The sequence below is a fragment of the Elephas maximus genome, chromosome 13 (genome assembly GCF_024166365.1).
Source record: "Elephas maximus indicus isolate mEleMax1 chromosome 13, mEleMax1 primary haplotype, whole genome shotgun sequence".
NCBI classification, from domain to species: Eukaryota; Metazoa; Chordata; class Mammalia; order Proboscidea; family Elephantidae; genus Elephas; species Elephas maximus.
Window position 1 is genome coordinate 6,494,717 of NC_064831.1, and position 27,956 is coordinate 6,522,672.

Consider the following 27,956-nt stretch of genomic DNA (forward strand, 5'->3'; position numbering starts at 1 on the left):
ATTGAGGCGAATGGAGACAAAACAAGATGAATCGCGTTGAATCGCTTCGAATCGGGTCCAATCGAATCCATTGGAATAGATTAGGGTAGGGAAGGGTAGACGAGAATAGAGGAGAATAGTCAGAATGGTGTGGAATGGATTAGAACGGAGCCGACTAGAGACGAATCGAGTAGAAAAGAGTCGAATAGAGCATAGTTGGGCCGAACAGGGCCAAAGAAGGCCTAATCGAGCAGAATCCAGCAGAATCGATGCCACTGGAGCTGAATGGAGCAAAATGGAGCCCAAACGAACCGACTCGAAGCGAATTGATCTGATTCAAGCCTAATCGGGTCGAATGGCGTGAAAATGCGATGACTCGAACAGAATCAAAGATTAGAGAAGGGGAGGGGAGCGGCTGGGAGGGTAGAACAGAATAGAATAGAACAGTACATAATAGAAGGAACAGAAGATAGCACAGTACGGTAGAGCAGAGTAAAGTAGAGAAGAGTAGAGTCGAATAGAGTGGAATAGTGCAGAATAGAGCTGAATAGAGCCAATTCTAGCCGAATCGAGCCCAATGGAAACAAAACCTGATGAATCGCGTCGAATAGCGTCCAATCGAATCCATTAGAATAGATTAGAGTAGGGTAGGGTAGAACAGAATAGAGTAGAATCGAGTCGAATGGAGTTGCATAGAGAAAACTAGAGTAGAAAAGAGTCGAATCGAGCCGAATAAGGCTGAACCAAGTCGAATTGAGTTGAAACAAGCTGAATCGAAGCGATTCAAGCCAAATCGAGCTGAATCGAGCTGATGGTGCCGAATGAGCCGATTCAAGCATCATCGCGTCCAATCCCATTGAAATGCTTTGAATCGAATCCAATTGAATAGATTCGAAAAGGTTAGGGTAGGGTGGTTTTGGATAGGGTAGACTAGGGTAGACGAAAGCAGACTAGAGTAGAGTAGACCAGAGAAGTCTAGAGTAGTAGCCTAGACAAGACAGCTGGACTAGCCAGACTAGTGGTATAGATCAGTAGGCTAGACAACTAGCCTTGAAGAGTACCCTTGCCCTGACAAGTCCCCTAAGTTCTGAATCTGAACTACTCCCTTTGCCTTAACTAGTATCCTGAACTAGGAGCCTTGTCTGAACTACTCCCCTTAACTAGTAGCCTTGCCTTAAGTAATAGTCTTAATGTCTACCCTTGCCTTACTAGTACCCTGAACTAGTAGCCCAGCCTTAACTAGGACCCTGGCCTTCACCAGTAGCCTTAACTAGTACCCTGGCCTTCACTCGTACCCTTGCCTCAACTAGTACCCTTCACTAGTACCCTCGCATTAACTAGTAGTCTTAACTAGTACCTGGCCTTCTCAGTCCCCATAAGTCCTACCCTGGCCTTAACCAGCTGCCTTAACTGGTACCCTGGTCTTAACTAGTAGTATTCACTTGTACCCTTGAATCCACTGGTAGCCTAAACTAGTCGCCTTGCCGTAAGTAGTAGCCTTCACTTGTGCCTTGCATTAACTAGTATCCTTATCTAGTACCTTTGCCTTAACTAGTACTCTTAACCAGTACAGCGGCCAGAACGAGTAGCCTGAACTAGTAGCCTTGTCTGAATTACTACCCTGAACTAGTAGCCTTGCTTTAAGTAATCGTCTTAACGTCTGCCCTTGCCTTCCTAGTACCCTTAACTAGTAGCCAAGCCTTAACTACTACCCCTAACTAGTAGCCTTGCCGTAACTAGTACCCTTGCCTTAACCAGTTGCCTTAAGTAATACCCCGGCCTTAACTAGAAGTATCAACTTGTAAACTTGCATCCAATAGTAGCCTTAACTAGTACTCTTCCCTTAAGTAGTGGCCTGAACTAGTACTCGTGCCTTAGATAGTACTCTTAACTAGTACGGTGCCTCTAACTACTATCCTGAACTAGTAGCCTTCTCTAAACTAGCACCCTTAACTAGTAGCCTTGCCTTCACTAGTACCCTGGCCTTCGCCAGTAGCCTTAACTAAGACCCTGGCCTTCACTGGTAGCCTTAAATAGTACCCTTAACTAGTACCCTCGCATTCACTAGTAGTCTGAACTAGTACCCTGGCCGGATCAGTACCCAGAACTACTACCCTTGCCGTAACCAGTTTCCTTAACTAGTACCCTGGCCTTAACTAGTAGTATTCACTTGTATTTTTGCATCAACTAGTAGCCTTAACTAGTACTCTTGCCTTAAGTAGTGGCCTGAACTAGTACTCGTGCCTTAGCTAGTACTCTTAACTAGTACAGTGCCCCTAACTAGTATCCTGAACTAGTAGCCTTCTCTAAACTAGTACCCTCAACTAGTTGCCTTACCTTCACTAGTACCCTGGCCTTCTCCAGTAGCCTTAACTAAGACCCTGGCCTTCACTAGTAGCCTTGCCTCAACTAGTACCCTTAACTAGTACCCTCGCATTTTGTCTGAACTAGTACCCTGGCCGTATCAGTACCCAGAACTACTACCCTTGCCGTAACCAGTTGCCTTAACTAGTACCCTGGCCCTAACTAGTAGTATTCACTTGTAATCTTGCATCAACTAGTAGCCTTAACTAGTACTCCTGCCTTAAGCAGTGGCCTTTATTTCTACCTTGCCTTAACTAGCAGCCTTAACTAGCACACGTGCCTTTACTAGTACTCTTAACTAGTACAGTGCCCCTAACTAGTCTCCTGAACTGGTAGCCTTGTCCTAACTAGTACCCTTAACTAGGAGCCTTGCCTTAAGGAATAGTCTTAATGGCTACCCTTGCCTCAACAAGTACCCTTAACTAGGACCCTTGCATTAACTAGTATTCTTAACTAGTACCCTGGCCTTATCAGTACCCATAACTACTACCCTTGCCTTAACCAGTTGCCTTACCTAGCAACCTGGACTTAGCCAGTAGTATTAACATGTACCCTTGCATCGACTAGTAGACTTAACTAGGACTCTTGCCTGAAGTAGTGGCCTTAACACGTTCCTTGCCTTCCTAGTAGCCTTAACTAGTACTCTGAACTAGTACAGTGGCCCTAACTAGTATTCGGAACTAGAAGCCTTGTGGTAACTAGTACCCTTAACTAGTCGCCTTGCCTTAAGGAACAGTCTTAACGTCTACCCTTGCCTTACTAGTCCTCTTAACTAGTAGCAAAACCTTAACTAGCACACTGAAGTAGTAGCCTTGCATGGACTAGTAGCCCAGCCTTAACTAGTACCCTGGCCGTCACTAGTACCCTTGCCTCCACTAGTACCCTGGCATTAACTAGTGGTCTTAACTAGTACCCTTGCCTCCACTAGTACCCTGGCATTAACTAGTAGTCTTAACTAGTACCCTGGCCTTATCGCTACCCATAACTACTACCCTTGCCTTGACCAGTTGCCTTAACTAGTACCCTGGCCTTAATGAGTAGTATGAACTTGTACCCTTGCATCAACTAGTAGCCTAAACTAATACGCTTGCCTGAAGTCGTAGCCTTCACTTGTACCTTGCCTTCCTAGTAGCCTTAACTAGTACCCGTCCACGAACTAGTACTCTTAACTAGTACAGTGGCCCTAACTAGTAGCCTGAACTAGTCCCCTTGCCTGAGGTAGTCCCTTTTCCAAACTAGTACCCTTCTTGAGTACCCCTATGGAGTAGGGTATGGTACAGTAGGGTGTCCTAAGGTAGGGTAGCACACGGTAGAACAGAGAAAACAGAATCCAATAGAATAGAAGAGGATAAGTCAGGATAGCTTAGTTTCGTGTAGGGTATGGTAGAGTAGCATCGGATGGGATAGAGAAAAGAGAAAACGAGAATCCAATACAACAGAATCGAAAAGAAGAGACTAGATGAGGAAAGACTAGGGCGGGATAGGGTTCTGTAGAATAGAAGAGCGTAGAATGGTGTGGAATGGAGTCAAATGCAGTCAAACCGAGATGAATAGACTAGAAAAGAGTTGAATAGAGCGGAATAGCACCGAATAGGGACATATAGGGCTGAGTCGAGCCCAATCGAGCCCAATCGAGCCCAATCAAGTCAAATCGACCAGATTCGAGCTGAATGGAGCCGAATGGAGCTGGAATGAGCCAAATAGAGACCAAGAAAATGAGCCAAGCTAGATCGAGCCAAATCGCACCTAATCGCATCCTATTGCATCGAATCTCGTCGAAGTCCATGCAATCCCACCAAAACCCATCGGATCTCATGAAATCTCACCGAATCCCGTCCAATTGTGTCCAATCGGGTCGAATCGAATGCAATCGAATTCAATAGAACAGCTTAGAGTAGTGTAGGTTAGGCTGGGATTCAATAGGGTAGGGCACAGAGGAATAGACTAGAGAAGCGTAGAGTAGAAGAGAATACAAAGAGTAGAATGGAGTAGAGTGGAGTAGAGTAGACTAGTCAGAGTCGAGTAGTGCAGAATAGAGATGAATAGATCCCATTCGAGCTGAATCGAGTCGAATGGAGAGGACATGAGACAAATCTCAATGAATCGAATAGATTAGAGTAGGGTGGGGGAGAAGAGAAGAGAATAGTGTAGAACGGAGTCGAACAGAGTGGAATGGTGTGGAATGGAGTCGAATGGAGCCAAATAGAGACGAATAAAGTAGAAAAGAGTTGAATAGAGCTGAACAGGGCCGGATAAGTTTGGATCGAGCCTAATGATGCTGAATCGAGCAGAATCGAGCCAAATTGACCCGATTCAAGCCAAAGAGAGCTAAATCAAGCCAAATTCAAGCCTAATCCCATGGAATCGCCTTGAAAGGCATTGAATCGAATGGAATAGATTAGAGTAGAGGAGGGTAGAGTAGGAGGGGTTAGACTAGAACAGAACAGAACACAAGAGAAAGAATCGAATAGAATGAAGTGGAGACGAGTACAGTAGAATAGAGTCCAATAGAGTTGAATAGAGCCAAAGAGAGCTGAATGCAGCCGAACCCACCATATTCGAGGTGAATCGAGAAGAATCATGTCGAATCGCGTTGAAAAGTGTCGAATCCAATCCACTAGTTTAGTGTAGGGCAGGTAAGATGAGGGGAGGGGAGGGTAGAAAAGAATAGATTAGAATAGACCAGAAAGAATAGAGAAGAGTAGACTAGAGTCAAATCGAGTCAAATCCTGCCGAAAAGAGCCGAATAGAGAGGAAAAGGGCCAAGTCCAGCCGAATCGAGTTGAATTCGCACAAAAAGGAGCTGATTCGAGCCGATATGACCTGAATCAGGTCGAATCCCGTTCAAGTCTGTTGAATAGAATAGAACAGATTACAGTAGACTAAGTTAGAGTAGGGTAGGATAGACCAAAATGCAGTAGAACAGAACAGGATAGAAGAGAACTGAAAGAATAGAATAGGGTCAAGTAGTGCAGAGTCTAGAAGAATAGAGTTGAATATTGCCGACTAGAGCAAAATAGAGCCCAAAAGACCCAACGTGATAGAAATCAAGATGAATGGCGCCGAATCCCGCGGAATCATGCTGGATCTCGTCGAATCCCGTTGAATTGCATTGAATCCCATCCATTCAAGTCCAATCCAATCGAATCGATTAGAATAGACTAGAGAAGGGTAGAGTACAAGACAATAGACTAGAGAAGAATACAGTCGGATGGAGTAGAATGGTGTAGAATGGAGTTGAAAAGAGATAATAGAGTTGAGTAGACTCATAGAGCCATATAGAGTTGAGTAGAGCCTATTCAAGCTGAATAGAGCTGACCAGGGCGAAATGGAGCCGATTACAACTGAATCGAACCGATTGGAGCCCAAGAGGGATGAATGGAGTACAACGGAGCCGACTGGAGCCGAATCGCATCGAAATGCGTGGAATCGAATCCAGTGGAATAGATTAGAGTAGGGTTGGTTAAAATAGAGTAGAAGAGAATTGAACACAGTAAAAGAGAATAAAAAGAATACAAGAGAATCGAGTCCAAAAGGTTAGAGCAGAGCAGAATAGTGTAGAGTAGAACAGAGTCGAATAGAGTCGAATCGAGCCAAATGGAGAAGAAACAAGGCAAATCGCGTTGAATCCCCTCGAACCAATTCCAGTCAATTAGGGTAGGGTAGAGTAAAACAGTGTTGAGTGGAGTAGAATGCTGTGCAACACAATCGAATGGAGTCGAAAAGGGGAGAAAAGAGCCGAATAGAGCCGAATAGTGCTGAAGAGGGCCGAAGAGGGCCGAATCGAGCCGAATTGAGCCTAATCCAGCTGAATCGACACTCTTCGAGCCAAGTGGAGCCGAATGGACATGAATCGAACCAATTCGACCTGAATCGTGTCCAAATTCATGGAATCGAATTGAACAGATTAGAGTAGGGGGGGTTCGGGTATGGCAGGGTGGAATAGAGTAGAGTAGCATAGAATAAAACAGAAGAGAATAGAAGAGAACAGAACAGTACAGAACGAATACAGAAAACAGTAGGCTAGAGTAGCGTAGAGGGAAACAGAGTAGAGAAGAATAGATTCGAACAGAGCTAAATAGAGCCAAACTGAGCCGAATCGTGTCCAAATGGGTTGAATCCAATCCAATCAAATGGATTAGAAGAGATTAGAGTTGGGTAGCATAGGGTAGGGTAGAATAGAGTAGAATAGAACAGAACAGAATAGGAAGAATAAAGAAAATAGAGAAGAGTAGAGTACGATAGAGTAGGCTAGTGTAGAATAGGGTAGACGCGAATACAGCTGAATAGAGCCGAATGGAGTCGAAATGAGAGGAATCACGTCTAATCGATTCGAGTAAATTAGAGTGGTGTAGGATAGAGTAGAGCAGAATAGTGTAGAATGGTGTGGAATAAATAGAATGGAGTAGAATGGAGTCAAATAGAGACAAAAAGAGTAGAGAAGAGTGGAATAGAGCAGAACAGGGCCGAAAGAGGCGGAATTGAGCAGAATCGAAGCAATTCAAGCCAAACGAACCGAATAGAGCCAAATGGAATCGAATCGAGCTGATTCAAGCTTAGTCACGTCGAGTCCCGTTCAATGCATCCAATCCAATCCAAACGTATAGATTAGAGAAGCGGAGAGGAGGGTGGAATAGAATAGAGTAGACTAGAATAGAAGAGATTAGAACAGAATAGAAGGAATAGAATAGAGTAGAAAAGAGTAGGGTCGAATAGACTCGAATAGAGTCGATTAGAGACGAAGAGGCCCAATAGAGACGAATAGAGAAAACAGAGCTGAATGGAGCCGAATAGAGACGTAAAGGAGCCATATAGAGCCGATTCGCACCTAATCGAGCTGAATCAAGCAGAATCACGCCGACTGTCACTGAATAGCGTCGAATCACATCGAATCACGTCGAATCGCATCAAATCACATGGTTTTGTGTCGGACCGGGTCGAATCGCTTCGGATCGCATCGGATTGCATCGAATGTCGTCGAATCACGACGAATCACGTCCCATCACGTCAAATAACTTCGAATTGCGTCCAATCTCCCAGAATTCTGCTGAATCACGTCGAATCGTATGGAATCTCGTCTAATCTCTTTGAATCCCGTCAAATGCCTTCGGACCTTGTCGAATCCCGTCGAATCCTGTCCAATGGCGTCGAAGTGAATCGAATTGAATCAAATCGATTCAAGTAGGGTGGGTTTGGGTGGGGTGCAGTAGGCTTGGGTAGGGTAGGATAGAACAGAGTCCAACAGAATAGGAGAGAACAGAACAGAAGAGAAAGAATCCAGCAGAATAGAATAGAGTAGAAAAGAGTCAGATAGTGCAGAACATAGCCGAATTGAGGCGAATGGAGACAAAACAAGATGAATCGCGTTGAATCGCTTCGAATCGGGTCCAATCGAATCCATTGGAATAGATTAGGGTAGGGAAGGGTAGACGAGAATAGAGGAGAATAGTCAGAATGGTGTGGAATGGATTAGAACGGAGCCGACTAGAGACGAATCGAGTAGAAAAGAGTCGAATAGAGCATAGTTGGGCCGAACAGGGCCAAAGAAGGCCTAATCGAGCAGAATCCAGCAGAATCGATGCCACTGGAGCTGAATGGAGCAAAATGGAGCCCAAACGAACCGACTCGAAGCGAATTGATCTGATTCAAGCCTAATCGGGTCGAATGGCGTGAAAATGCGATGACTCGAACAGAATCAAAGATTAGAGAAGGGGAGGGGAGCGGCTGGGAGGGTAGAACAGAATAGAATAGAACAGTACATAATAGAAGGAACAGAAGATAGCACAGTACGGTAGAGCAGAGTAAAGTAGAGAAGAGTAGAGTCGAATAGAGTGGAATAGTGCAGAATAGAGCTGAATAGAGCCAATTCTAGCCGAATCGAGCCCAATGGAAACAAAACGTGATGAATCGCGTCGAATAGCGTCCAATCGAATCCATTAGAATAGATTAGAGTAGGGTAGGGTAGAACAGAATAGAGTAGAATCGAGTCGAATGGAGTTGCATAGAGAAAACTAGAGTAGAAAAGAGTCGAATCGAGCCGAATAAGGCTGAACCAAGTCGAATTGAGTTGAAACAAGCTGAATCGAAGCGATTCAAGCCAAATCGAGCTGAATCGAGCTGATGGTGCCGAATGAGCCGATTCAAGCATCATCACGTCCAATCCCATTGAAATGCTTTGAATCGAATCCAATTGAATAGATTCGAAAAGGTTAGGGTAGGGTGGTTTTGGATAGGGTAGACTAGGGTAGACGAAAGCAGACTAGAGTAGAGTAGACCAGAGAAGTCTAGAGTAGTAGCCTAGACAAGACAGCTGGACTAGCCAGACTAGTGGTATAGATCAGTAGGCTAGACAACTAGCCTTGAAGAGTACCCTTGCCCTGACAAGTCCCCTAAGTTCTGAATCTGAACTACTCCCTTTGCCTTAACTAGTATCCTGAACTAGGAGCCTTGTCTGAACTACTCCCCTTAACTAGTAGCCTTGCCTTAAGTAATAGTCTTAATGTCTACCCTTGCCTTACTAGTACCCTGAACTAGTAGCCCAGCCTTAACTAGGACCCTGGCCTTCACCAGTAGCCTTAACTAGTACCCTGGCCTTCACTCGTACCCTTGCCTCAACTAGTACCCTTCACTAGTACCCTCGCATTAACTAGTAGTCTTAACTAGTACCTGGCCTTCTCAGTCCCCATAAGTCCTACCCTGGCCTTAACCAGCTGCCTTAACTGGTACCCTGGTCTGAACTAGTAGTATTCACTTGTACCCTTGAATCCACTGGTAGCCTAAACTAGTCGCCTTGCCGTAAGTAGTAGCCTTCACTTGTGCCTTGCATTAACTAGTATCCTTATCTAGTACCTTTGCCTTAACTAGTACTCTTAACCAGTACAGCGGCCAGAACGAGTAGCCTGAACTAGTAGCCTTGTCTGAATTACTACCCTGAACTAGTAGCCTTGCTTTAAGTAATCGTCTTAACGTCTGCCCTTGCCTTCCTAGTACCCTTAACTAGTAGCCAAGCCTTAACTACTACCCCTAACTAGTAGCCTTGCCGTAACTAGTACCCTTGCCTTAACCAGTTGCCTTAAGTAATACCCCGGCCTTAACTAGAAGTATCAACTTGTAAACTTGCATCCAATAGTAGCCTTAACTAGTACTCTTCCCTTAAGTAGTGGCCTGAACTAGTACTCGTGCCTTAGATAGTACTCTTAACTAGTACGGTGCCTCTAACTACTATCCTGAACTAGTAGCCTTCTCTAAACTAGCACCCTTAACTAGTAGCCTTGCCTTCACTAGTACCCTGGCCTTCGCCAGTAGCCTTAACTAAGACCCTGGCCTTCACTGGTAGCCTTAAATAGTACCCTTAACTAGTACCCTCGCATTCACTAGTAGTCTGAACTAGTACCCTGGCCGGATCAGTAGCCAGAACTACTACCCTTGCCGTAACCAGTTTCCTTAACTAGTACCCTGGCCTTAACTAGTAGTATTCACTTGTATTTTTGCATCAACTAGTAGCCTTAACTAGTACTCTTGCCTTAAGTAGTGGCCTGAACTAGTACTCGTGCCTTAGCTAGTACTCTTAACTAGTACAGTGCCCCTAACTAGTATCCTGAACTAGTAGCCTTCTCTAAACTAGTACCCTCAACTAGTTGCCTTACCTTCACTAGTACCCTGGCCTTCTCCAGTAGCCTTAACTAAGACCCTGGCCTTCACTAGTAGCCTTGCCTCAACTAGTACCCTTAACTAGTACCCTCGCATTTTGTCTGAACTAGTACCCTGGCCGTATCAGTACCCAGAACTACTACCCTTGCCGTAACCAGTTGCCTTAACTAGTACCCTGGCCCTAACTAGTAGTATTCACTTGTAATCTTGCATCAACTAGTAGCCTTAACTAGTACTCCTGCCTTAAGCAGTGGCCTTTATTTCTACCTTGCCTTAACTAGCAGCCTTAACTAGCACACGTGCCTTTACTAGTACTCTTAACTAGTACAGTGCCCCTAACTAGTCTCCTGAACTGGTAGCCTTGTCCTAACTAGTACCCTTAACTAGGAGCCTTGCCTTAAGGAATAGTCTTAATGGCTACCCTTGCCTCAACAAGTACCCTTAACTAGGACCCTTGCATTAACTAGTATTCTTAACTAGTACCCTGGCCTTATCAGTACCCATAACTACTACCCTTGCCTTAACCAGTTGCCTTACCTAGCAACCTGGACTTAGCCAGTAGTATTAACATGTACCCTTGCATCGACTAGTAGACTTAACTAGGACTCTTGCCTGAAGTAGTGGCCTTAACACGTTCCTTGCCTTCCTAGTAGCCTTAACTAGTACTCTGAACTAGTACAGTGGCCCTAACTAGTATTCGGAACTAGAAGCCTTGTGGTAACTAGTACCCTTAACTAGTCGCCTTGCCTTAAGGAACAGTCTTAACGTCTACCCTTGCCTTACTAGTCCTCTTAACTAGTAGCAAAACCTTAACTAGCACACTGAAGTAGTAGCCTTGCATGGACTAGTAGCCCAGCCTTAACTAGTACCCTGGCCGTCACTAGTACCCTTGCCTCCACTAGTACCCTGGCATTAACTAGTGGTCTTAACTAGTACCCTTGCCTCCACTAGTACCCTGGCATTAACTAGTAGTCTTAACTAGTACCCTGGCCTTATCGCTACCCATAACTACTACCCTTGCCTTGACCAGTTGCCTTAACTAGTACCCTGGCCTTAATGAGTAGTATGAACTTGTACCCTTGCATCAACTAGTAGCCTAAACTAATACGCTTGCCTGAAGTCGTAGCCTTCACTTGTACCTTGCCTTCCTAGTAGCCTTAACTAGTACCCGTCCACGAACTAGTACTCTTAACTAGTACAGTGGCCCTAACTAGTAGCCTGAACTAGTCCCCTTGCCTGAGGTAGTCCCTTTTCCAAACTAGTACCCTTCTTGAGTACCCCTATGGAGTAGGGTATGGTACAGTAGGGTGTCCTAAGGTAGGGTAGCACACGGTAGAACAGAGAAAACAGAATCCAATAGAATAGAAGAGGATAAGTCAGGATAGCTTAGTTTCGTGTAGGGTATGGTAGAGTAGCATCGGATGGGATAGAGAAAAGAGAAAACGAGAATCCAATACAACAGAATCGAAAAGAAGAGACTAGATGAGGAAAGACTAGGGCGGGATAGGGTTCTGTAGAATAGAAGAGCGTAGAATGGTGTGGAATGGAGTCAAATGCAGTCAAACCGAGATGAATAGACTAGAAAAGAGTTGAATAGAGCGGAATAGCACCGAATAGGGACATATAGGGCTGAGTCGAGCCCAATCGAGCCCAATCGAGCCCAATCAAGTCAAATCGACCAGATTCGAGCTGAATGGAGCCGAATGGAGCTGGAATGAGCCAAATAGAGACCAAGAAAATGAGCCAAGCTAGATCGAGCCAAATCGCACCTAATCGCATCCTATTGCATCGAATCTCATCGAAGTCCATGCAATCCCACCAAAACCCATCGGATCTCATGAAATCTCACCGAATCCCGTCCAATTGTGTCCAATCGGGTCGAATCGAATGCAATCGAATTCAATAGAACAGCTTAGAGTAGTGTAGGTTAGGCTGGGATTCAATAGGGTAGGGCACAGAGGAATAGACTAGAGAAGCGTAGAGTAGAAGAGAATACAAAGAGTAGAATGGAGTAGAGTGGAGTAGAGTAGACTAGTCAGAGTCGAGTAGTGCAGAATAGAGATGAATAGATCCCATTCGAGCTGAATCGAGTCGAATGGAGAGGACATGAGACAAATCTCAATGAATCGAATAGATTAGAGTAGGGTGGGGGAGAAGAGAAGAGAATAGTGTAGAACGGAGTCGAACAGAGTGGAATGGTGTGGAATGGAGTCGAATGGAGCCAAATAGAGACGAATAAAGTAGAAAAGAGTTGAATAGAGCTGAACAGGGCCGGATAAGTTTGGATCGAGCCTAATGATGCTGAATCGAGCAGAATCGAGCCAAATTGACCCGATTCAAGCCAAAGAGAGCTAAATCAAGCCAAATTCAAGCCTAATCCCATGGAATCGCCTTGAAAGGCATTGAATCGAATGGAATAGATTAGAGTAGAGGAGGGTAGAGTAGGAGGGGTTAGACTAGAACAGAACAGAACACAAGAGAAAGAATCGAATAGAATGAAGTAGAGACGAGTACAGTAGAATAGAGTCCAATAGAGTTGAATAGAGCCAAAGAGAGCTGAATGCAGCCGAACCCACCAAATTCGAGGTGAATCGAGAAGAATCATGTCGAATCGCGTTGAAAAGTGTCGAATCCAATCCACTAGTTTAGTGTAGGGCAGGTAAGATGAGGGGAGGGGAGGGTAGAAAAGAATAGATTAGAATAGACCAGAAAGAATAGAGAAGAGTAGACTAGAGTCAAATCGAGTCAAATCCTGCCGAAAAGAGCCGAATAGAGAGGAAAAGGGCCAAGTCCAGCCGAATCGAGTTGAATTCGCACAAAAAGGAGCTGATTCGAGCCGATATGACCTGAATCAGGTCGAATCCCGTTCAAGTCTGTTGAATAGAATAGAACAGATTACAGTAGACTAAGTTAGAGTAGGGTAGGATAGACCAAAATGCAGTAGAACAGAACAGGATAGAAGAGAACTGAAAGAATAGAATAGGGTCGAGTAGTGCAGAGTCTAGAAGAATAGAGTTGAATATTGCCGACTAGAGCAAAATAGAGCCCAAAAGACCCAACGTGATAGAAATCAAGATGAATGGCGCCGAATCCCGCGGAATCATGCTGGATCTCGTCGAATCCCGTTGAATTGCATTGAATCCCATCCATTCAAGTCCAATCCAATCGAATCGATTAGAATAGACTAGAGAAGGGTAGAGTACAAGACAATAGACTAGAGAAGAATACAGTCGGATGGAGTAGAATGGTGTAGAATGGAGTTGAAAAGAGATAATAGAGTTGAGTAGACTCATAGAGCCATATAGAGTTGAGTAGAGCCTATTCAAGCTGAATAGAGCTGACCAGGGCGAAATGGAGCCGATTACAACTGAATCGAACCGATTGGAGCCCAAGAGGGATGAATGGAGTACAACGGAGCCGACTGGAGCCGAATCGCATCGAAATGCGTGGAATCGAATCCAGTGGAATAGATTAGAGTAGGGTTGGTTAAAATAGAGTAGAAGAGAATTGAACACAGTAAAAGAGAATAAAAAGAATACAAGAGAATCGAGTCCAAAAGGTTAGAGCAGAGCAGAATAGTGTAGAGTAGAACAGAGTCGAATAGAGTCGAATCGAGCCAAATGGAGAAGAAACAAGGCAAATCGCGTTGAATCCCCTCGAACCAATTCCAGTCAATTAGGGTAGGGTAGAGTAAAACAGTGTTGAGTGGAGTAGAATGCTGTGCAACACAATCGAATGGAGTCGAAAAGGGGAGAAAAGAGCCGAATAGAGCCGAATAGTGCTGAAGAGGGCCGAAGAGGGCCGAATCGAGCCGAATTGAGCCTAATCCAGCTGAATCGACACTCTTCGAGCCAAGTGGAGCCGAATGGACATGAATCGAACCAATTCGACCTGAATCGTGTCCAAATTCATGGAATCGAATTGAACAGATTAGAGTAGGGGAGGTTCGGGTATGGCAGGGTGGAATAGAGTAGAGTAGCATAGAATAAAACAGAAGAGAATAGAAGAGAACAGAACAGTACAGAACGAATACAGAAAACAGTAGGCTAGAGTAGCGTAGAGGGAAACAGAGTAGAGAAGAATAGATTCGAACAGAGCTAAATAGAGCCAAACTGAGCCGAATCGTGTCCAAATGGGTTGAATCCAATCCAATCAAATGGATTAGAAGAGATTAGAGTTGGGTAGCATAGGGTAGGGTAGAATAGAGTAGAATAGAACAGAACAGAATAGGAAGAATAAAGAAAATAGAGAAGAGTAGAGTACGATAGAGTAGGCTAGTGTAGAATAGGGTAGACGCGAATACAGCTGAATAGAGCCGAATGGAGTCGAAATGAGAGGAATCACGTCTAATCGATTCGAGTAAATTAGAGTGGTGTAGGATAGAGTAGAGCAGAATAGTGTAGAATGGTGTGGAATAAATAGAATGGAGTAGAATGGAGTCAAATAGAGACAAAAAGAGTAGAGAAGAGTCGAATAGAGCAGAATAGGGCCGAAAGAGGCGGAATTGAGCAGAATCGAAGCAATTCAAGCCAAACGAACCGAATAGAGCCAAATGGAATCGAATCGAGCTGATTCAAGCTTAGTCACGTCGAGTCCCGTTCAATGCATCCAATCCAATCCAAACGTATAGATTAGAGAAGCGGAGAGGAGGGTGGAATAGAATAGAGTAGACTAGAATAGAAGAGATTAGAACAGAATAGAAGGAATAGAATAGAGTAGAAAAGAGTAGGGTCGAATAGACTCGAATAGAGTCGATTAGAGACGAAGAGGCCCAATAGAGACGAATAGAGAAAACAGAGCTGAATGGAGCCGAATAGAGACGTAAAGGAGCCATATAGAGCCGATTCGCACCTAATCGAGCTGAATCAAGCAGAATCACGCCGACTGTCACTGAATAGCGTCGAATCACATTGAATCACGTCGAATCGCATCAAATCACATGGTTTTGTGTCGGACCGGGTCGAATCACTTCGGATCTCATCGGATTGCATCGAATGTCGTCGAATCACGACGAATCACGTCCCATCACGTCAAATAACTTCGAATTGCGTCCAATCTCCCAGAATTCTGCTGAATCACGTCGAATCGTATGGAACTCGTCTAATCTCTTTGAATCCCGTCAAATGCCTTCGGACCTTGTCGAATCCCGTCGAATCCTGTCCAATGGCGTCGAAGTGAATCGAATTGAATCAAATCGATTCAAGTAGGGTAGGTTTGGGTGGGGTGCAGTAGGCTTGGGTAGGGTAGGATAGAACAGAGTCCAACAGAATAGGAGAGAACAGAACAGAAGAGAAAGAATCCAGCAGAATAGAATAGAGTAGAAAAGAGTCAGATAGTGCAGAACATAGCCGAATTGAGGCGAATGGAGACAAAACAAGATGAATCGCGTTGAATCGCTTCGAATCGGGTCCAATCGAATCCATTGGAATAGATTAGGGTAGGGAAGGGTAGACGAGAATAGAGGAGAATAGTCAGAATGGTGTGGAATGGATTAGAACGGAGCCGACTAGAGACGAATCGAGTAGAAAAGAGTCGAATAGAGCATAGTTGGGCCGAACAGGGCCAAAGAAGGCCTAATCGAGCAGAATCCAGCAGAATCGATGCCACTGGAGCTGAATGGAGCAAAATGGAGCCCAAACGAACCGACTCGAAGCGAATTGATCTGATTCAAGCCTAATCGGGTCGAATGGCGTGAAAATGCGATGACTCGAACAGAATCAAAGATTAGAGAAGGGGAGGGGAGCGGCTGGGAGGGTAGAACAGAATAGAATAGAACAGTACATAATAGAAGGAACAGAAGATAGCACAGTACGGTAGAGCAGAGTAAAGTAGAGAAGAGTAGAGTCGAATAGAGTGGAATAGTGCAGAATAGAGCTGAATAGAGCCAATTCTAGCCGAATCGAGCCCAATGGAAACAAAACCTGATGAATCGCGTCGAATAGCGTCCAATCGAATCCATTAGAATAGATTAGAGTAGGGTAGGGTAGAACAGAATAGAGTAGAATCGAGTCGAATGGAGTTGCATAGAGAAAACTAGAGTAGAAAAGAGTCGAATCGAGCCGAATAAGGCTGAACCAAGTCGAATTGAGTTGAAACAAGCTGAATCGAAGCGATTCAAGCCAAATCGAGCTGAATCGAGCTGATGGTGCCGAATGAGCCGATTCAAGCATCATCGCGTCCAATCCCATTGAAATGCTTTGAATCGAATCCAATTGAATAGATTCGAAAAGGTTAGGGTAGGGTGGTTTTGGATAGGGTAGACTAGGGTAGACGAAAGCAGACTAGAGTAGAGTAGACCAGAGAAGTCTAGAGTAGTAGCCTAGACAAGACAGCTGGACTAGCCAGACTAGTGGTATAGATCAGTAGGCTAGACAACTAGCCTTGAAGAGTACCCTTGCCCTGACAAGTCCCCTAAGTTCTGAATCTGAACTACTCCCTTTGCCTTAACTAGTATCCTGAACTAGGAGCCTTGTCTGAACTACTCCCCTTAACTAGTAGCCTTGCCTTAAGTAATAGTCTTAATGTCTACCCTTGCCTTACTAGTACCCTGAACTAGTAGCCCAGCCTTAACTAGGACCCTGGCCTTCACCAGTAGCCTTAACTAGTACCCTGGCCTTCACTCGTACCCTTGCCTCAACTAGTACCCTTCACTAGTACCCTCGCATTAACTAGTAGTCTTAACTAGTACCTGGCCTTCTCAGTCCCCATAAGTCCTACCCTGGCCTTAACCAGCTGCCTTAACTGGTACCCTGGTCTGAACTAGTAGTATTCACTTGTACCCTTGAATCCACTGGTAGCCTAAACTAGTCGCCTTGCCGTAAGTAGTAGCCTTCACTTGTGCCTTGCATTAACTAGTATCCTTATCTAGTACCTTTGCCTTAACTAGTACTCTTAACCAGTACAGCGGCCAGAACGAGTAGCCTGAACTAGTAGCCTTGTCTGAATTACTACCCTGAACTAGTAGCCTTGCTTTAAGTAATCGTCTTAACGTCTGCCCTTGCCTTCCTAGTACCCTTAACTAGTAGCCAAGCCTTAACTACTACCCCTAACTAGTAGCCTTGCCGTAACTAGTACCCTTGCCTTAACCAGTTGCCTTAAGTAATACCCCGGCCTTAACTAGAAGTATCAACTTGTAAACTTGCATCCAATAGTAGCCTTAACTAGTACTCTTCCCTTAAGTAGTGGCCTGAACTAGTACTCGTGCCTTAGATAGTACTCTTAACTAGTACGGTGCCTCTAACTACTATCCTGAACTAGTAGCCTTCTCTAAACTAGCACCCTTAACTAGTAGCCTTGCCTTCACTAGTACCCTGGCCTTCGCCAGTAGCCTTAACTAAGACCCTGGCCTTCACTGGTAGCCTTAAATAGTACCCTTAACTAGTACCCTCGCATTCACTAGTAGTCTGAACTAGTACCCTGGCCGGATCAGTACCCAGAACTACTACCCTTGCCGTAACCAGTTTCCTTAACTAGTACCCTGGCCTTAACTAGTAGTATTCACTTGTATTTTTGCATCAACTAGTAGCCTTAACTAGTACTCTTGCCTTAAGTAGTGGCCTGAACTAGTACTCGTGCCTTAGCTAGTACTCTTAACTAGTACAGTGCCCCTAACTAGTATCCTGAACTAGTAGCCTTCTCTAAACTAGTACCCTCAACTAGTTGCCTTACCTTCACTAGTACCCTGGCCTTCTCCAGTAGCCTTAACTAAGACCCTGGCCTTCACTAGTAGCCTTGCCTCAACTAGTACCCTTAACTAGTACCCTCGCATTTTGTCTGAACTAGTACCCTGGCCGTATCAGTACCCAGAACTACTACCCTTGCCGTAACCAGTTGCCTTAACTAGTACCCTGGCCCTAACTAGTAGTATTCACTTGTAATCTTGCATCAACTAGTAGCCTTAACTAGTACTCCTGCCTTAAGCAGTGGCCTTTATTTCTACCTTGCCTTAACTAGCAGCCTTAACTAGCACACGTGCCTTTACTAGTACTCTTAACTAGTACAGTGCCCCTAACTAGTCTCCTGAACTGGTAGCCTTGTCCTAACTAGTACCCTTAACTAGGAGCCTTGCCTTAAGGAATAGTCTTAATGGCTACCCTTGCCTCAACAAGTACCCTTAACTAGTACCCTTGCATTAACTAGTATTCTTAACTAGTACCCTGGCCTTATCAGTACCCATAACTACTACCCTTGCCTTAACCAGTTGCCTTACCTAGCAACCTGGACTTAGCCAGTAGTATTAACATGTACCCTTGCATCGACTAGTAGACTTAACTAGGACTCTTGCCTGAAGTAGTGGCCTTAACACGTTCCTTGCCTTCCTAGTAGCCTTAACTAGTACTCTGAACTAGTACAGTGGCCCTAACTAGTATTCGGAACTAGAAGCCTTGTGGTAACTAGTACCCTTAACTAGTCGCCTTGCCTTAAGGAACAGTCTTAACGTCTACCCTTGCCTTACTAGTCCTCTTAACTAGTAGCAAAACCTTAACTAGCACACTGAAGTAGTAGCCTTGCATGGACTAGTAGCCCAGCCTTAACTAGTACCCTGGCCGTCACTAGTACCCTTGCCTCCACTAGTACCCTGGCATTAACTAGTGGTCTTAACTAGTACCCTTGCCTCCACTAGTACCCTGGCATTAACTAGTAGTCTTAACTAGTACCCTGGCCTTATCGCTACCCATAACTACTACCCTTGCCTTGACCAGTTGCCTTAACTAGTACCCTGGCCTTAATGAGTAGTATGAACTTGTACCCTTGCATCAACTAGTAGCCTAAACTAATACGCTTGCCTGAAGTCGGAGCCTTCACTTGTACCTTGCCTTCCTAGTAGCCTTAACTAGTACCCGTCCACGAACTAGTACTCTTAACTAGTACAGTGGCCCTAACTAGTAGCCTGAACTAGTCCCCTTGCCTGAGGTAGTCCCTTTTCCAAACTAGTACCCTTCTTGAGTACCCCTATGGAGTAGGGTATGGTACAGTAGGGTGTCCTAAGGTAGGGTAGCACACGGTAGAACAGAGAAAACAGAATCCAATAGAATAGAAGAGGATAAGTCAGGATAGCTTAGTTTCGTGTAGGGTATGGTAGAGTAGCATCGGATGGGATAGAGAAAAGAGAAAACGAGAATCCAATACAACAGAATCGAAAAGAAGAGACTAGATGAGGAAAGACTAGGGCGGGATAGGGTTCTGTAGAATAGAAGAGCGTAGAATGGTGTGGAATGGAGTCAAATGCAGTCAAACCGAGATGAATAGACTAGAAAAGAGTTGAATAGAGCGGAATAGCACCGAATAGGGACATATAGGGCTGAGTCGAGCCCAATCGAGCCCAATCGAGCCCAATCAAGTCAAATCGACCAGATTCGAGCTGAATGGAGCCGAATGGAGCTGGAATGAGCCAAATAGAGACCAAGAAAATGAGCCAAGCTAGATCGAGCCAAATCGCACCTAATCGCATCCTATTGCATCGAATCTCGTCGAAGTCCATGCAATCCCACCAAAACCCATCGGATCTCATGAAATCTCACCGAATCCCGTCCAATTGTGTCCAATCGGGTCGAATCGAATGCAATCGAATTCAATAGAACAGCTTAGAGTAGTGTAGGTTAGGCTGGGATTCAATAGGGTAGGGCACAGAGGAATAGACTAGAGAAGCGTAGAGTAGAAGAGAATACAAAGAGTAGAATGGAGTAGAGTGGAGTAGAGTAGACTAGTCAGAGTCGAGTAGTGCAGAATAGAGATGAATAGATCCCATTCGAGCTGAATCGAGTCGAATGGAGAGGACATGAGACAAATCTCAATGAATCGAATAGATTAGAGTAGGGTGGGGGAGAAGAGAAGAGAATAGTGTAGAACGGAGTCGAACAGAGTGGAATGGTGTGGAATGGAGTCGAATGGAGCCAAATAGAGACGAATAAAGTAGAAAAGAGTTGAATAGAGCTGAACAGGGCCGGATAAGTTTGGATCGAGCCTAATGATGCTGAATCGAGCAGAATCGAGCCAAATTGACCCGATTCAAGCCAAAGAGAGCTAAATCAAGCCAAATTCAAGCCTAATCCCATGGAATCGCCTTGAAAGGCATTGAATCGAATGGAATAGATTAGAGTAGAGGAGGGTAGAGTAGGAGGGGTTAGACTAGAACAGAACAGAACACAAGAGAAAGAATCGAATAGAATGAAGTGGAGACGAGTACAGTAGAATAGAGTCCAATAGAGTTGAATAGAGCCAAAGAGAGCTGAATGCAGCCGAACCCACCATATTCGAGGTGAATCGAGAAGAATCATGTCGAATCGCGTTGAAAAGTGTCGAATCCAATCCACTAGTTTAGTGTAGGGCAGGTAAGATGAGGGGAGGGGAGGGTAGAAAAGAATAGATTAGAATAGACCAGAAAGAATAGAGAAGAGTAGACTAGAGTCAAATCGAGTCAAATCCTGCCGAAAAGAGCCGAATAGAGAGGAAAAGGGCCAAGTCCAGCCGAATCGAGTTGAATTCGCACAAAAAGGAGCTGATTCGAGCCGATATGACCTGAATCAGGTCGAATCCCGTTCAAGTCTGTTGAATAGAATAGAACAGATTACAGTAGACTAAGTTAGAGTAGGGTAGGATAGACCAAAATGCAGTAGAACAGAACAGGATAGAAGAGAACTGAAAGAATAGAATAGGGTCAAGTAGTGCAGAGTCTAGAAGAATAGAGTTGAATATTGCCGACTAGAGCAAAATAGAGCCCAAAAGACCCAACGTGATAGAAATCAAGATGAATGGCGCCGAATCCCGCGGAATCATGCTGGATCTCGTCGAATCCCGTTGAATTGCATTGAATCCCATCCATTCAAGTCCAATCCAATCGAATCGATTAGAATAGACTAGAGAAGGGTAGAGTACAAGACAATAGACTAGAGAAGAATACAGTCGGATGGAGTAGAATGGTGTAGAATGGAGTTGAAAAGAGATAATAGAGTTGAGTAGACTCATAGAGCCATATAGAGTTGAGTAGAGCCTATTCAAGCTGAATAGAGCTGACCAGGGCGAAATGGAGCCGATTACAACTGAATCGAACCGATTGGAGCCCAAGAGGGATGAATGGAGTACAACGGAGCCGACTGGAGCCGAATCGCATCGAAATGCGTGGAATCGAATCCAGTGGAATAGATTAGAGTAGGGTTGGTTAAAATAGAGTAGAAGAGAATTGAACACAGTAAAAGAGAATAAAAAGAATACAAGAGAATCGAGTCCAAAAGGTTAGAGCAGAGCAGAATAGTGTAGAGTAGAACAGAGTCGAATAGAGTCGAATCGAGCCAAATGGAGAAGAAACAAGGCAAATCGCGTTGAATCCCCTCGAACCAATTCCAGTCAATTAGGGTAGGGTAGAGTAAAACAGTGTTGAGTGGAGTAGAATGCTGTGCAACACAATCGAATGGAGTCGAAAAGGGGAGAAAAGAGCCGAATAGAGCCGAATAGTGCTGAAGAGGGCCGAAGAGGGCCGAATCGAGCCGAATTGAGCCTAATCCAGCTGAATCGACACTCTTCGAGCCAAGTGGAGCCGAATGGACATGAATCGAACCAATTCGACCTGAATCGTGTCCAAATTCATGGAATCGAATTGAACAGATTAGAGTAGGGGGGGTTCGGGTATGGCAGGGTGGAATAGAGTAGAGTAGCATAGAATAAAACAGAAGAGAATAGAAGAGAACAGAACAGTACAGAACGAATACAGAAAACAGTAGGCTAGAGTAGCGTAGAGGGAAACAGAGTAGAGAAGAATAGATTCGAACAGAGCTAAATAGAGCCAAACTGAGCCGAATCGTGTCCAAATGGGTTGAATCCAATCCAATCAAATGGATTAGAAGAGATTAGAGTTGGGTAGCATAGGGTAGGGTAGAATAGAGTAGAATAGAACAGAACAGAATAGGAAGAATAAAGAAAATAGAGAAGAGTAGAGTACGATAGAGTAGGCTAGTGTAGAATAGGGTAGACGCGAATACAGCTGAATAGAGCCGAATGGAGTCGAAATGAGAGGAATCACGTCTAATCGATTCGAGTAAATTAGAGTGGTGTAGGATAGAGTAGAGCAGAATAGTGTAGAATGGTGTGGAATAAATAGAATGGAGTAGAATGGAGTCAAATAGAGACAAAAAGAGTAGAGAAGAGTGGAATAGAGCAGAACAGGGCCGAAAGAGGCGGAATTGAGCAGAATCGAAGCAATTCAAGCCAAACGAACCGAATAGAGCCAAATGGAATCGAATCGAGCTGATTCAAGCTTAGTCACGTCGAGTCCCGTTCAATGCATCCAATCCAATCCAAACGTATAGATTAGAGAAGCGGAGAGGAGGGTGGAATAGAATAGAGTAGACTAGAATAGAAGAGATTAGAACAGAATAGAAGGAATAGAATAGAGTAGAAAAGAGTAGGGTCGAATAGACTCGAATAGAGTCGATTAGAGACGAAGAGGCCCAATAGAGACGAATAGAGAAAACAGAGCTGAATGGAGCCGAATAGAGACGTAAAGGAGCCATATAGAGCCGATTCGCACCTAATCGAGCTGAATCAAGCAGAATCACGCCGACTGTCACTGAATAGCGTCGAATCACATCGAATCACGTCGAATCGCATCAAATCACATGGTTTTGTGTCGGACCGGGTCGAATCGCTTCGGATCGCATCGGATTGCATCGAATGTCGTCGAATCACGACGAATCACGTCCCATCACGTCAAATAACTTCGAATTGCGTCCAATCTCCCAGAATTCTGCTGAATCACGTCGAATCGTATGGAATCTCGTCTAATCTCTTTGAATCCCGTCAAATGCCTTCGGACCTTGTCGAATCCCGTCGAATCCTGTCCAATGGCGTCGAAGTGAATCGAATTGAATCAAATCGATTCAAGTAGGGTGGGTTTGGGTGGGGTGCAGTAGGCTTGGGTAGGGTAGGATAGAACAGAGTCCAACAGAATAGGAGAGAACAGAACAGAAGAGAAAGAATCCAGCAGAATAGAATAGAGTAGAAAAGAGTCAGATAGTGCAGAACATAGCCGAATTGAGGCGAATGGAGACAAAACAAGATGAATCGCGTTGAATCGCTTCGAATCGGGTCCAATCGAATCCATTGGAATAGATTAGGGTAAGGAAGGGTAGACGAGAATAGAGGAGAATAGTCAGAATGGTGTGGAATGGATTAGAACGGAGCCGACTAGAGACGAATAGAGTAGAAAAGAGTCGAATAGAGCATAGTTGGGCCGAATAGGGCCAAAGAAGGCCTAATCGAGCAGAATCCAGCAGAATCGATGCCACTGGAGCTGAATGGAGCAAAATGGAGCCCAAACGAACCGACTCGAAGCGAATTGATCTGATTCAAGCCTAATCGGGTCGAATGGCGTGAAAATGCGATGACTCGAACAGAATCAAAGATTAGAGAAGGGGAGGGGAGCGGCTGGGAGGGTAGAACAGAATAGAATAGAACAGTACATAATAGAAGGAACAGAAGATAGCACAGTACGGTAGAGCAGAGTAAAGTAGAGAAGAGTAGAGTCGAATAGAGTGGAATAGTGCAGAATAGAGCTGAATAGAGCCAATTCTAGCCGAATCGAGCCCAATGGAAACAAAACGTGATGAATCGCGTCGAATAGCGTCCAATCGAATCCATTAGAATAGATTAGAGTAGGGTAGGGTAGAACAGAATAGAGTAGAATCGAGTCGAATGGAGTTGCATAGAGAAAACTAGAGTAGAAAAGAGTCGAATCGAGCCGAATAAGGCTGAACCAAGTCGAATTGAGTTGAAACAAGCTGAATCGAAGCGATTCAAGCCAAATCGAGCTGAATCGAGCTGATGGTGCCGAATGAGCCGATTCAAGCATCATCACGTCCAATCCCATTGAAATGCTTTGAATCGAATCCAATTGAATAGATTCGAAAAGGTTAGGGTAGGGTGGTTTTGGATAGGGTAGACTAGGGTAGACGAAAGCAGACTAGAGTAGAGTAGACCAGAGAAGTCTAGAGTAGTAGCCTAGACAAGACAGCTGGACTAGCCAGACTAGTGGTATAGATCAGTAGGCTAGACAACTAGCCTTGAAGAGTACCCTTGCCCTGACAAGTCCCCTAAGTTCTGAATCTGAACTACTCCCTTTGCCTTAACTAGTATCCTGAACTAGGAGCCTTGTCTGAACTACTCCCCTTAACTAGTAGCCTTGCCTTAAGTAATAGTCTTAATGTCTACCCTTGCCTTACTAGTACCCTGAACTAGTAGCCCAGCCTTAACTAGGACCCTGGCCTTCACCAGTAGCCTTAACTAGTACCCTGGCCTTCACTCGTACCCTTGCCTCAACTAGTACCCTTCACTAGTACCCTCGCATTAACTAGTAGTCTTAACTAGTACCTGGCCTTCTCAGTCCCCATAAGTCCTACCCTGGCCTTAACCAGCTGCCTTAACTGGTACCCTGGTCTGAACTAGTAGTATTCACTTGTACCCTTGAATCCACTGGTAGCCTAAACTAGTCGCCTTGCCGTAAGTAGTAGCCTTCACTTGTGCCTTGCATTAACTAGTATCCTTATCTAGTACCTTTGCCTTAACTAGTACTCTTAACCAGTACAGCGGCCAGAACGAGTAGCCTGAACTAGTAGCCTTGTCTGAATTACTACCCTGAACTAGTAGCCTTGCTTTAAGTAATCGTCTTAACGTCTGCCCTTGCCTTCCTAGTACCCTTAACTAGTAGCCAAGCCTTAACTACTACCCCTAACTAGTAGCCTTGCCGTAACTAGTACCCTTGCCTTAACCAGTTGCCTTAAGTAATACCCCGGCCTTAACTAGAAGTATCAACTTGTAAACTTGCATCCAATAGTAGCCTTAACTAGTACTCTTCCCTTAAGTAGTGGCCTGAACTAGTACTCGTGCCTTAGATAGTACTCTTAACTAGTACGGTGCCTCTAACTACTATCCTGAACTAGTAGCCTTCTCTAAACTAGCACCCTTAACTAGTAGCCTTGCCTTCACTAGTACCCTGGCCTTCGCCAGTAGCCTTAACTAAGACCCTGGCCTTCACTGGTAGCCTTAAATAGTACCCTTAACTAGTACCCTCGCATTCACTAGTAGTCTGAACTAGTACCCTGGCCGGATCAGTACCCAGAACTACTACCCTTGCCGTAACCAGTTTCCTTAACTAGTACCCTGGCCTTAACTAGTAGTATTCACTTGTATTTTTGCATCAACTAGTAGCCTTAACTAGTACTCTTGCCTTAAGTAGTGGCCTGAACTAGTACTCGTGCCTTAGCTAGTACTCTTAACTAGTACAGTGCCCCTAACTAGTATCCTGAACTAGTAGCCTTCTCTAAACTAGTACCCTCAACTAGTTGCCTTACCTTCACTAGTACCCTGGCCTTCTCCAGTAGCCTTAACTAAGACCCTGGCCTTCACTAGTAGCCTTGCCTCAACTAGTACCCTTAACTAGTACCCTCGCATTTAGTCTGAACTAGTACCCTGGCCGTATCAGTACCCAGAACTACTACCCTTGCCGTAACCAGTTGCCTTAACTAGTACCCTGGCCCTAACTAGTAGTATTCACTTGTAATCTTGCATCAACTAGTAGCCTTAACTAGTACTCCTGCCTTAAGCAGTGGCCTTTATTTCTACCTTGCCTTAACTAGCAGCCTTAACTAGCACACGTGCCTTTACTAGTACTCTTAACTAGTACAGTGCCCCTAACTAGTCTCCTGAACTGGTAGCCTTGTCCTAACTAGTACCCTTAACTAGGAGCCTTGCCTTAAGGAATAGTCTTAATGGCTACCCTTGCCTGAACAAGTACCCTTAACTAGTACCCTTGCATTAACTAGTATTCTTAACTAGTACCCTGGCCTTATCAGTACCCATAACTACTACCCTTGCCTTAACCAGTTGCCTTACCTAGCAACCTGGACTTAGCCAGTAGTATTAACATGTACCCTTGCATCGACTAGTAGACTTAACTAGGACTCTTGCCTGAAGTAGTGGCCTTAACACGTTCCTTGCCTTCCTAGTAGCCTTAACTAGTACTCTGAACTAGTACAGTGGCCCTAACTAGTATTCGGAACTAGAAGCCTTGTGGTAACTAGTACCCTTAACTAGTCGCCTTGCCTTAAGGAACAGTCTTAACGTCTACCCTTGCCTTACTAGTCCTCTTAACTAGTAGCAAAACCTTAACTAGCACACTGAAGTAGTAGCCTTGCATGGACTAGTAGCCCAGCCTTAACTAGTACCCTGGCCGTCACTAGTACCCTTGCCTCCACTAGTACCCTGGCATTAACTAGTGGTCTTAACTAGTACCCTTGCCTCCACTAGTACCCTGGCATTAACTAGTAGTCTTAACTAGTACCCTGGCCTTATCGCTACCCATAACTACTACCCTTGCCTTGACCAGTTGCCTTAACTAGTACCCTGGCCTTAATGAGTAGTATGAACTTGTACCCTTGCATCAACTAGTAGCCTAAACTAATACGCTTGCCTGAAGTCGGAGCCTTCACTTGTACCTTGCCTTCCTAGTAGCCTTAACTAGTACCCGTCCACGAACTAGTACTCTTAACTAGTACAGTGGCCCTAACTAGTAGCCTGAACTAGTCCCCTTGCCTGAGGTAGTCCCTTTTCCAAACTAGTACCCTTCTTGAGTACCCCTATGGAGTAGGGTATGGTACAGTAGGGTGTCCTAAGGTAGGGTAGCACACGGTAGAACAGAGAAAACAGAATCCAATAGAATAGAAGAGGATAAGTCAGGATAGCTTAGTTTCGTGTAGGGTATGGTAGAGTAGCATCGGATGGGATAGAGAAAAGAGAAAACGAGAATCCAATACAACAGAATCGAAAAGAAGAGACTAGATGAGGAAAGACTAGGGCGGGATAGGGTTCTGTAGAATAGAAGAGCGTAGAATGGTGTGGAATGGAGTCAAATGCAGTCAAACCGAGATGAATAGACTAGAAAAGAGTTGAATAGAGCGGAATAGCACCGAATAGGGACATATAGGGCTGAGTCGAGCCCAATCGAGCCCAATCGAGCCCAATCAAGTCAAATCGACCAGATTCGAGCTGAATGGAGCCGAATGGAGCTGGAATGAGCCAAATAGAGACCAAGAAAATGAGCCAAGCTAGATCGAGCCAAATCGCACCTAATCGCATCCTATTGCATCGAATCTCGTCGAAGTCCATGCAATCCCACCAAAACCCATCGGATCTCATGAAATCTCACCGAATCCCGTCCAATTGTGTCCAATCGGGTCGAATCGAATGCAATCGAATTCAATAGAACAGCTTAGAGTAGTGTAGGTTAGGCTGGGATTCAATAGGGTAGGGCACAGAGGAATAGACTAGAGAAGCGTAGAGTAGAAGAGAATACAAAGAGTAGAATGGAGTAGAGTGGAGTAGAGTAGACTAGTCAGAGTCGAGTAGTGCAGAATAGAGATGAATAGATCCCATTCGAGCTGAATCGAGTCGAATGGAGAGGACATGAGACAAATCTCAATGAATCGAATAGATTAGAGTAGGGTGGGGGAGAAGAGAAGAGAATAGTGTAGAACGGAGTCGAACAGAGTGGAATGGTGTGGAATGGAGTCGAATGGAGCCAAATAGAGACGAATAAAGTAGAAAAGAGTTGAATAGAGCTGAACAGGGCCGGATAAGTTTGGATCGAGCCTAATGATGCTGAATCGAGCAGAATCGAGCCAAATTGACCCGATTCAAGCCAAAGAGAGCTAAATCAAGCCAAATTCAAGCCTAATCCCATGGAATCGCCTTGAAAGGCATTGAATCGAATGGAATAGATTAGAGTAGAGGAGGGTAGAGTAGGAGGGGTTAGACTAGAACAGAACAGAACACAAGAGAAAGAATCGAATAGAATGAAGTGGAGACGAGTACAGTAGAATAGAGTCCAATAGAGTTGAATAGAGCCAAAGAGAGCTGAATGCAGCCGAACCCACCATATTCGAGGTGAATCGAGAAGAATCATGTCGAATCGCGTT